The following is a 10,713-nucleotide window of genomic DNA, read 5'->3' on the forward strand; positions in this document are numbered from 1 at the left end:
ACTAGTGACATGGAAACCAGAAGCCCTAGATCTGAAGGAAAGCCATTTGGTGAGACAGCCAGAGGAAAAAATACTTTAGTGAAAAAAAAGAAGTAAAAATATATACCATACACTGACCCAGGACTGGACCCAGGACTCCAAGGCCTGGTGTCAGTGCTGCTCGGGAAGATGATTTTTGGATTCTCTCCCACTGAGGAGAACCATAAGACCTCCTTCTTCTAGTGGGCCTGGGCCTCCAAGGATAGAGGGAGACCTTGAAAAGATGTTGCTATCAACATTACCCCCTGGATCAGCCAGCACCAAAGGGAGGACAGCATTGCCACTCTTGAGGGGGAATAATTCAGTCCTGATAACATCAGACACCAGCCTCTGTCCTTCTCCTGACCTGCTCATATTACATCTTACTTTGGCTTCTACAGCCCTCTTCTCCCAGGAGCATCCAGTATTTTTCCTTTTCCACCTCCCCTGCTATCAAAGCTTACCTGTCCTGTGTCCTCTTTGGTTAGTGCTCTATGAGAAGCCCAGCTAACCTGACTGGCTGATGCCTGATGGAGTGATTCTACCTGGACAAAGGTGCCAATCGCCTTTCTCTCCCAGGGAACACATTAATACCTGACAGAGGGGCCATTCCAGGAGAGAACCCCATGGGTGACTTTAAGGTTTGAAGTGTCCATCCTGACAAATGCTCAGGGCAAGACTTTCTGGGCATCCCCAATTCTTCCTTCCATGACCAATAAGGTGCCAAGTTCTGTCCATTCTTCCTAAGTCTTTCTTGAATCTGCATTCCCTCCTTCTACACTGTCACTGCCCAGGTGTGACTGAGTACAGATGACCACAGATTATTCATTGCTCTTCCTATGACGCCCCTGAGTCTGGGCTGGCTCTGTGACTGCCAAGCCAACAGAGTGTGGTGGAAGCAGTGCTGCACAAGTGCTGGGTGCAGCCTTTAAGAGGACAAGCAGCTTCCGTTTTCTCCCTCCTGGGACGCTCACTTCTGCATCATTCTCTCTCAGAACCCAGATGCCATGCTGGAAGTCAAAGCCATGTGGAGAGGTCACGTATGTGTGTCAGTCAACAGCCCCAGCTGAGCTTCCAGTGGATGGCGAGCAACACCTGCTAGCTATGGAGTGTGCCACCAATGAGTCCCCCAGTGACCAAAGTCCCAGCAGGCAGCACATGGAGAACTACCCACTGAGCCCCATCAGCCCCCAGAGTCACAAGAGCTAATAAAATGGGACATATTTTAAGCCACTGAGTATTGTCGTGGTTTGTTACACAGCAATAGATGCCCAGAACACCAGGTCCTCATCCTCATCCTCTCTTTTGGTCAGTTGCAACAGTTTTATAACTAACTTGTCTCCTAGCCTCCACAGCCACCTATTTCCCAAAGTTATTTTCCAAGCCCAGTACGTTTTCCTGCTTAAAAGCCTTCCGCGGCTTCTCATTGTCCACAGCAGTGGTACTTACCCCATGAGAACATGCATCAGCATCAACATGGCAGATTTTTCAAAATGTAGATATTCTGCTCAAAGCCTTGTAATCAGGGTATCAGATTGTAAAAAACACTCCTGGTGTGATAGCTTAAATTTTGTGTCCATAATTCTTCCTTGTCTACCTCTATCATGAGTCACCATGAGCAGAGGGGACTGTTCCACATCAGTGGTGTTGGACTTGGCCATGTGATTTGTTTTGCCCCAAAACTGAATATTTCTATTCCTCTCTCTTGTACTCCTGCTATTCACCAGATAGACACTACCCTTTCAGCCTGGGTCCCAAAATGAGTGACTTACAGAACAGACCTGAACCCAACCCCCAGCCTGGATCCAAGCTCAGCCAGTTCTAATCAAGTTCATCAGAGTCACCCCAGCTGATCTACAGACCTGTAGTGAGAAAAATACATTTTTTGTTGCTGTATGTCCTGGGGGCTAGGGGTCACTTATTATACAGCATTATTGCATTAATAGCTAACTGATAAGTCAGCTCATTCTGAAGCACATCTGTGGTTAAAAACCAGTAAACCAAAGGATAAAGCCATAAATGCTTAGTCCAGCAGTCAAGACCTCCCTCAGTCTGGCTCCCATGTCTATCTGGTCTCATCTCCCAACTCCCTCTTCTCGGGGCAAAAACAGAACCCAACCCTGATTAACCCTAACAGAAAAGGGACTCATAGGTGGCTGTAAAATCAGACTGAGAAGATGGACAGAAAGCAGGAAAAGTCAGGCAGCTGGAGTCAAGGCCAGAAGGGGCCAAGGGTACAATTCAAGAAACCATCACTGGTTACCTACACACCAGGGCCTGGAGCCTCAAGCCACTGCTGGCAGGGAGGGAGTCTTCAGCTCTCCCTGCTTCTTTGGAGAGGGAAGAATCCCACTGGCCTAGCCATGCCCTAGCCATTATGCAGAAAGAGAACAGGTACAAGACTCCTAAAGAGCATGGGGCTCGCATGCTAGGCAGCCCAAATCCCCACAAACATCTCTTATAGCTTCCCATTCCCTACAAATATTAACTGAGTTCATACTTGTAAAGCTCTTGAACTTTTTCCAGCACATGGCAAATGCCATGACTGTTCTTCAAACGAATATTAAAATATGTAACTTCTAGACCAGGGGCTAAGGCCAATTGATAGCCCTTTCTCAATTCGGAAAAATGCAGGTTCTTCAAGGCCAACTTACAAGCAACCCTTCCCTGATCTCCAGGTGGAAAGTGATGTCTCTTTCCTCAGCATTCCAGATACACTTGACCTTCCTGTCTTTTTCGAAGCACAGCAGGGACTGGTGTCATCTGTGGACTTGTGAGGCATGGAGTTTTCCCCGGTGCTGAGGCCAGTGCCTGGTACCTCGCAGGTGCTCAGGAAGTACTGAGAGAACACCTGAGCGAGTGGGCCCTTGCCAGCTGGGAAATTCCCCCTGCCTCTAAGCCCTCAAAACATAGGCAGCAAGATGGATAAGTAGTTTTTCTCTATTGCCATGAGCCTGGGCCAGTATGTGCAGCCTGACCCAGCCCATGGCCTGCTGGTAAAATGCCCCGGAGCAAAAGGCTACCAGGTGGGAAGCCCTGATTCCTCAGGCTGGGATTTTAAGCAAATGCTAGCAGTTTTAGAGCTGAGTACACAAGCCTCCAGGTCTGCTGAGCCTTCTATTTGGAAGAGCTTTGCAAATGGGCGGCTCTGAGGAGAGAGTCCTGGAGCCAGAATGGGTGAGCTATGACCCAGAGGGGAGAGGCTGCTGAGTCTCACCTCTGTGCCTTCGCTAGCTCTGGCCTCTTTGTTAAAACCACTTCCTGCTTCAAGTCTGTTATGTGAATAAGAGAGAGCCCGTGAGGATGGAGTGGGCGGGAGGAGTGGGGAGAAGGAAGGCTCCACCAGTATCTCCTCTGCTCCTTTACCTGACCCTAGTGTGCTTTGACTCCCAACAGCCAGCACCTGCATCTTATTCTCAGAAGGCTGCCCTTAGCCTGCCAGACAGCCCAGCCAATGATTGGCAGCATGAGGGTGTCAATACCCTAGCCACCTTGCTCCCCACTCATGCACACTTGTGCCTCCTACGTCTCCACAGCTTACCTGTAGAATTGAGCCAAAATTACCCTCTGTTGGACTTTGCTTGATATCACACCCTTGCTTAGTCTCCTTCCCTTCCTGCCCCACTTTTCACCCCCTACACATTTCCTCCTCTTGGAGTTTGCTTCTTGGGAACACAACCTGAGAGGATAGAGAAAGAGGGGAATTAAATGATAAAAGTGGCCTCCATTTATTGTAATGCTCACACCAAGACCCTTTTATGCATTAACTATCTTAATTCTCTCAACTACCATATAAGGAATTTTCATCCCCATTTAAAGATGAAGATATTGAGTCTCAAAGAAGTTAAGAAACCTGCCCAAGGTTATATAGTTAAGTATTAGTTCAAGATTTTCTAACTGCTATATGCACTGCATCCCATTAGAAAGACGCTATCTATAAGGTCTACACGTATATCTATAAGTTAAAAACCATTAAACCAAAATGAGAGACATATAGAATAGACCTGGATCCAACCCCCAGGAAAAAGTATAACCAATCCATTAAACAAACATGGGTAATGACAATATGCATTTATGGGGGAATTGAATGCATGATGGTGATTGTTTTTGTTTGTAAGGCATAGCTCTTCCTCTTCACCCCATTTTCTTCTAGAAAGGGGTGGGCATAAATCAGAATTTCTTTCCCCTGACTTGGCCCTTGGACAGAGACTCAGGGTTGGAAGGTGGCTGCAACAGAAACATCAGGTGACAGACCCTCTGTTGCTGACATCCTCTGAGACATAAGTTCCAGATCTGGTTCTTCAGCCCTTTCTTTAATGCTCTGATTGAAGCTACCCCAGGCTTATTTCAATAATAGCCTAGAAGGCTCAGGTTAGTGAGAGCCTGTTGCTGCTGCTTGTCAACAAGACATCTCAAGTGATGTAGAAATTGGTACCAGGAGTGGGGTGTTAAAGTGACCCACCCTAAAAATATGAAATTGAAGAGTATATGAGCCAATAAATCTCCCCTTAATTCTATAAGCAGGTTTGAGTGGGATTTTTCCACCTGCAGACAAAGGGATCTTGAGTAATATACTCTTGAACAAAAAGGGATGAAAAACCCCCCTTCCTTAAATGACCTACCTTAAGTTACATCCCTGTGCTTGTCCTTCTTTTTGATTGTGTGATACAGTTCTTTTCCTATTTAAAGTATGTTAGTACTTTTCAAGGTAACACAGGATAAGGAATCAGGTGGTCAGCTCAGGTAGGAAGTCACCTGATATGTCCAGGAGGGAATGGGTCCTGTACATCATCATAGAAATAGTCATGTGATGCAGCAGGAAGGCCATGGGCCTGGGGAATGGGAGAGCTTGGTTCTAGGCCCAACCCTGATTCTCACTTGCTGTGTGTCATTGGGCAAGGGTCTTCCCCCTCTGGGGCTCAACCTCCCCTTACAGAATGAGGGAGGATCTCTCTACAGTCCCTTCTAGATCTAACATATTCAGATGTTAGAGGGAAATGTGAGAACACATGGCTTAGATCACATGCTTAGACTGATCAGGTGAGAAGAGGCATCATTGCTGGAGTGCTGAGTCCATGCAGGCCTCCCTCGGCTTTCACCTGTGTTTCTTTTGGAAGCTGAGAACCATACGTGCCACATTCTTGCTATTCCCACATTTGTCTCTCCTGACTCTACACAACTCTTATTGTAGCAGAAACTGTTATCTATCCTCCAGTATCCATTCTCCCCTTGTTCTCTTTAGTAGCAGAATGGCCACACAGCTAGAGACTACACTTTTCAGCCTCCCTGGCAGCTATGTGTGAATGGGATATGAGCAGAAGACACACATGCTGGCCCTTCACATCTCCCCTCTGTCTTTTTGCAGGTTGTAATGTAGACATGCTGCAGAGATCCAGCTTCAATCATGAGGTGGGGGAAAAAGAGCAAGAGGGAAGTCACTTGAGTCCCTGATGCATTTCAGGGTGTCAAATTGCCCTCCACTCCCAGACCACCTCCTAACTCAGAATTTTACAAGAAAGAAGTAACCTTCTATCTTGTTTAAATTACTGTGCAAGTATTTGGGGGACTGTTTGTACAGCAGCTTACCCTGTGCCCTAACCAATACTTCCTCTCCCGTGTCACACTCAGTTCTCAGACATCTTGCCAGCCAGGGCAGAGGAGCTAATCCCCACCAAGAAGATAGAAAAGGGAGGAAAGAAATGAGGTGGGGAAAGATTGCATTTATTGGACATTCACTCTGTTGCAGGAATTTATCTCCATTATCTTGAAAGCTTGCGTTTTATCATTGGCAACAAATATGGTCCATTATTTTCCTTGAAGTCACAAGCACACTCCACTCATTTTTGAAAAAATGTCTGCCAATACCCGAGTCAGAACAACCGTAATTTCTCAGTTAGTCTTCTTTTTTTTTTTCCAGGTAAAATTGATGTTCAGCCAAGTCAGTTCACAATTCAATTGCACAGCACTTTTCCTGAAGACAACTACTGTACTTCAGAATGCAGGAGAAAGGCTTTATGCGAACTTCTACCTGGTCGCCCAGAAAATTAAAATGGCATGTCCGCAAGGGTCAAGAAATGAACAAATTAATAAATTTTCCACTTCAAGATCATTCTTAAGTGATGCTGTCTCCTACTCTGTCTTTTGTTTTACCCCAAGAGCATCCCAGCCTGACTCAAGCTACAGCACTAGCAGGTTAATCTTCCACTGTTCTTGCACCATCATTGCAAATGTTGACACAGTGAAAAGGGCATATAACATCTTTGTATTTTTACAAAAATAGTTTTGACCTTCTAGATCCCCTGAAAGGGTCTTGGGGACCTCCAGGCATTCTCAGATCACACTTTGATAAGCACTGCCTTTCACTGTTCTGCCTTTTTTCATACGCATAAAAATGTGCACACGTGCACACGCATGCACACACACATACACAGACCTTCTATCATTTTATTTTTAAAAGGGCATTTGAATATCAAAGAGAGGAAGGACGTCATCTCAGAAGAAAGGATAGTCCATTAAACTAAATGCATTTAGTTTTATGAACAACTCACTGCATTGTCTTACTTTTCTGATTTTGCCAAGGCCAGGGGGCAGATCTTGGCATGGAGGACTGGAGTTTGGAAACCGCCTCCAGCCTGACACACCCCCTTCTTGTACAGATGAGAGAAATTATGCCCCGAAGGCTGAGCACTAGCAGGGATGCACAGCTAAAAAACGGTTCAACTGAGCTGGACCCTGGCGTTGCCTCCAGAGAGAGCACCCACTGGCAGAAGGGCTCTGGCTAAGCTTTAACACCCACACCCACCCCTCCCAGGAGAGTGGGAGCAGAACAGTCCCACTAGAAGTCCCCAGTGAGGTCCGCATGGAAGTTGGGTTGAGTCTAAAAGAGGTGGAGACCTCAGTCCCCTAATGAGGATCCTGGAGAATCAATTTTATTCATTAACTAGCCAACACTGCTGGCCTCTCCCAGCTCCCCTTCTCCACCCAGTCCAGATTCCATTACCAGAGTCACTTTGTAAGAGCCACACAGACTCACATACATACCTATGTGCATGCTGCACACACACCTGCCACACACCCACAATTCATACTCATATACCCCCCATTCATGTTATTTTCATCATCTCTACCCATCATGCCTACAACCCTCTGCTCACCACACCGCACTTCCACCGGTCCCTGGGGATACACATGAAGACCAGGGCCTGAGGACCAGGGCAGCCACCCTAGGCAAGTCCCTTCCCCACTCTGGGCCTCAGTTTCCCAGCTGTAAAGTGGGCGAGGAGGATTGAAGAGGACGCTCTGTCTCTAAAGTCCTCACCAGTCCAACACTTTATGTGTCTACAATGGAAGGGGAGCCTTCTGAAGGGTACCCGGCAGCCCAGGAGGGATGGAGGGAGAGACCTCCAGAGGCAGGAGATGAGAAGGTATCAACCGTGAGGTGCAAGTGGCTGGGACCACCCAGGCCCAAGGCCCTGGGATTGGATGTGAGGGTGGGGGACAAGTTGGGAAAGGGTAGGCCTGAAGGGTAGAGCGGGGAGAGAGCTCAACAACTTGGGTGTGGAGTTGCAGTCTAGGGGTGCTAAGGGCTCATTGGCAAGGACAGTGAACACAGAGCATGGCCACATTTACCCTGGCAAGTTCCCAATGACCCACAGAGTGACACATGCCTCTTCTATCTGCACAACCCCTTTCCCCCAGCTATGCCAAGCCAGCGGGTACAGGGACAGATCTTCATCTCTCCTTGAAGGAGCTGGCTTCTGTGGGAGACTGTGATGGTGAATTTTATGTCAGCTTGACTAGGTCACGGGATGCCCAGACATTTGGTAAAATATTATTCTGGGTATGCCTGTGAAGGTGTTTTTGGATGAGATTAACATTTGAATCTGTAGACTGAGCCAAGCAGATCACCCTCCCCAAAGTGAACAAGTCTCATCCAATCAGTTGAGGACCTAAAAAGAACAAAAGGCTGAGTAGGAGGGACCTGCTCCTACCTGACTGCTTGAGCTGTGACATGGGTCCTTCCAGCCCTCAGACTTAGACTGAAGCATCAGTTCTTGGGTCTCAAGCCTGCCAGCTTTTGGGCTGGAAATCTCACCATCACCTCTCCTCGTTCTCAGGTCTTCAGACTTGGACTGAATTACTCCATTCACTCTCCTAGGTCTCTAGCTTGCCAACCACAGGTCATGGGTGGGACCTCTCAGTCTCCATCAATGCATGAAGCAATTCCCTACCAAACAAAAAATCTATCTCTCCACATACACACACACACACACACACACACACAAGGGTACTTCAAAAATTTGTGGAGAAAATATAATTAAAAAATAATACAAATCATTTCATGAACTTTTTGAAGACCCCTTGTACATATGTACATATCCTGTGGGTTCTGTTTCTCTGGAGAACCTGACAATACAGGAGCTGTGTGACATAACTCATGAGAAGCACAGTCTGGCAGGAGCCATTCTCAAAGGAGGAGAGGCACATGGGGACTAAGATTCTTCTCTGTTCTCACACTCCCTGTGGAGCACACCCTCATCTCTTGCCCATTCCATTTAAATCATTCTTTCTCTCCTCCAACTCTCTCTGTCTGTCTCGTTCTCAGTGTCAGATGGGTGTTCTGGGAAGTAGAAGTTGAGATGGAGTTAGGAGAGCTGACAGTTTTCGGAGGTGATGCCTGTGAAAGATACAAGGGGGGGGGATGCAGGATTAGCAGAGGAAGCCTCAGACCAGGATGCTGATCTGCCACTTAGGAAAGGAAAGTGGGAAGGAAGCGGGATTGGGCTGGGGGAGCCTCAGACCAGGATGCAAAGCTGACAAAGTCTCAGCCAACTCCACAGGCAGCTCTAAAACAAAGACTGCCCGTTAGAGGAGCCCTACATCGGCAAAAAGAATACCACTTCTAGGCTCTAGTACCTGCACTATTCTCAGTCATGGGCCAGGAGCTTCCTGAGAAGTGTTTGGCCGAGGCAGATCCATAAGGTTCTGAGGCTGAGGCTGTCTCCCAACTGCACTTCTTGCAGCTGAATGGCAAGGTTTTTCTTAAAGGGAGATTCAAGAGGTGCACCTTTCTGGCTGCCACATTGTGCGTGCATGTGTGCCTGTTCACTTTCTCTTTGGTCGGGCACAGATAGTTGAGTTAAATGCACGTAAGATGCCACATCTATAATACTGAAAATATTGATGCTGACAGGTGGCATTCATTGAGTGCTTACAGGATGTCTGTCTGCTAAGTTCTTTACCTACATTATCACATTGGATCATGACGTCAACCCTGCACAGGTAGGTGCTGACCACTATCCCCCTTTTTTAAAGAAACTGAGGCTCAGAGAGGCCATATGAGTTTCCCAGGTTCTCACAGTGTGTTGGGGCTGAAATCAGGTTTTCAATCAAGGTCTCAAATCTGGAGTCTGAGCTCTTAGAGGACCCAAGAAAACAGGCCTATCATTCCCCCATAGCTGCTCCTCTCCCTGGTGCTCCATAGGCAGTTAGAGAGTTGTGCGAGATGAATATCAGCTGAAATCTGCCAACAAAGGAGTCTTAACTACCCCAGAATGCTAGACAGGGACTCTCATCAATGTGCTTTGTATCTTACCTGGATATATAACTAAGCAATGTGGTTGACACTTTAGCAGGGCAGAGCTATGACTTCATGAACCTAACTCAAAAGTACAATGGATTTTAAAAGTCTGTGACCACAGAGAAGAAAAACGCACATGTGTCTCTAAAGTTGCCTCCAGGGTGGCCTCCTGGATTTGCTTGTCCTTCCTCGGGCAAGAACTGGCTCAACCTCCCAGGCTTGGTGATTTCCTCGGTTTCAAGAGGTAAATTTGAGTCACGACTCCAGATCCACCCTTCCCTGAATCCCTGTCCCTCCTCCAGCCGCAAGGAGGATGGAAGATAGTTGCCTCCTTGGGGGCCTCTGCATCTTCCCAAGGAAGTTGCTTCTCATGTCACTGAGTAGATGGGAATGAGGCTAATGTCCCAACTACATCTACTTACTGGTAATTTAGGAGCAATGGATGTTAAGCTACACCAGATTAGTTGAAGCTAATAATTAGAAACAGAAAAAATAAAAAATAAAAGTTAAAAGAATCCCATGTCGAGGAAAGGACTGCCCTCTATTTTCTATGTTATAGATAAACCCAGACTGTCCTCAGGCAGTCTCCCTAGAAGCAGCCCTTCCCCCACCCTCCCATCGCCCTTCGCCCTTCGTAGGGAGGGAGAGAGAGAAAGACTGGGTCCTGCTGCCTCTGGAACAGAGCAGGCCGGTCAGCAGGCGGCCCCTGGGGAGAGGTATGCTGGGTGATTTGGGTACCAAGAAGGAAGAAGGCTCCATTGCCCCAGGTAGTTCCTGCTGAGGGATCTGGCCCACTGGAAAGGGACAAATGTGGTCTGGGACGGAATAAATATTCTCTTCCCAGGCTTTCTCAGGTAAAAAGAATCACCAGTTCAAAAGAGGGGAAAAAACATATCAGGCCAAGCAGCCTGAAATGAGGTATTCTAATGATGACAAGACGGTGCAGTGGTTTACATCATGGGCTTTGGGAGCCCAACTGCTTGAGCTCAAATATGCACAACTCTGCTCACTAAGTGTCCTTGGGCGAGTTACTTCAAGTCCACTCTGCCTCAGTTTCCTCATCTGTCAAATGGAGATGATAATAACCACCTCATCAGGGTGTGTAGGGATTCGAT

This window comes from Cynocephalus volans, chromosome 10 (assembly GCF_027409185.1).
Source record: "Cynocephalus volans isolate mCynVol1 chromosome 10, mCynVol1.pri, whole genome shotgun sequence".
Lineage (NCBI taxonomy): Eukaryota > Metazoa > Chordata > Mammalia > Dermoptera > Cynocephalidae > Cynocephalus > Cynocephalus volans.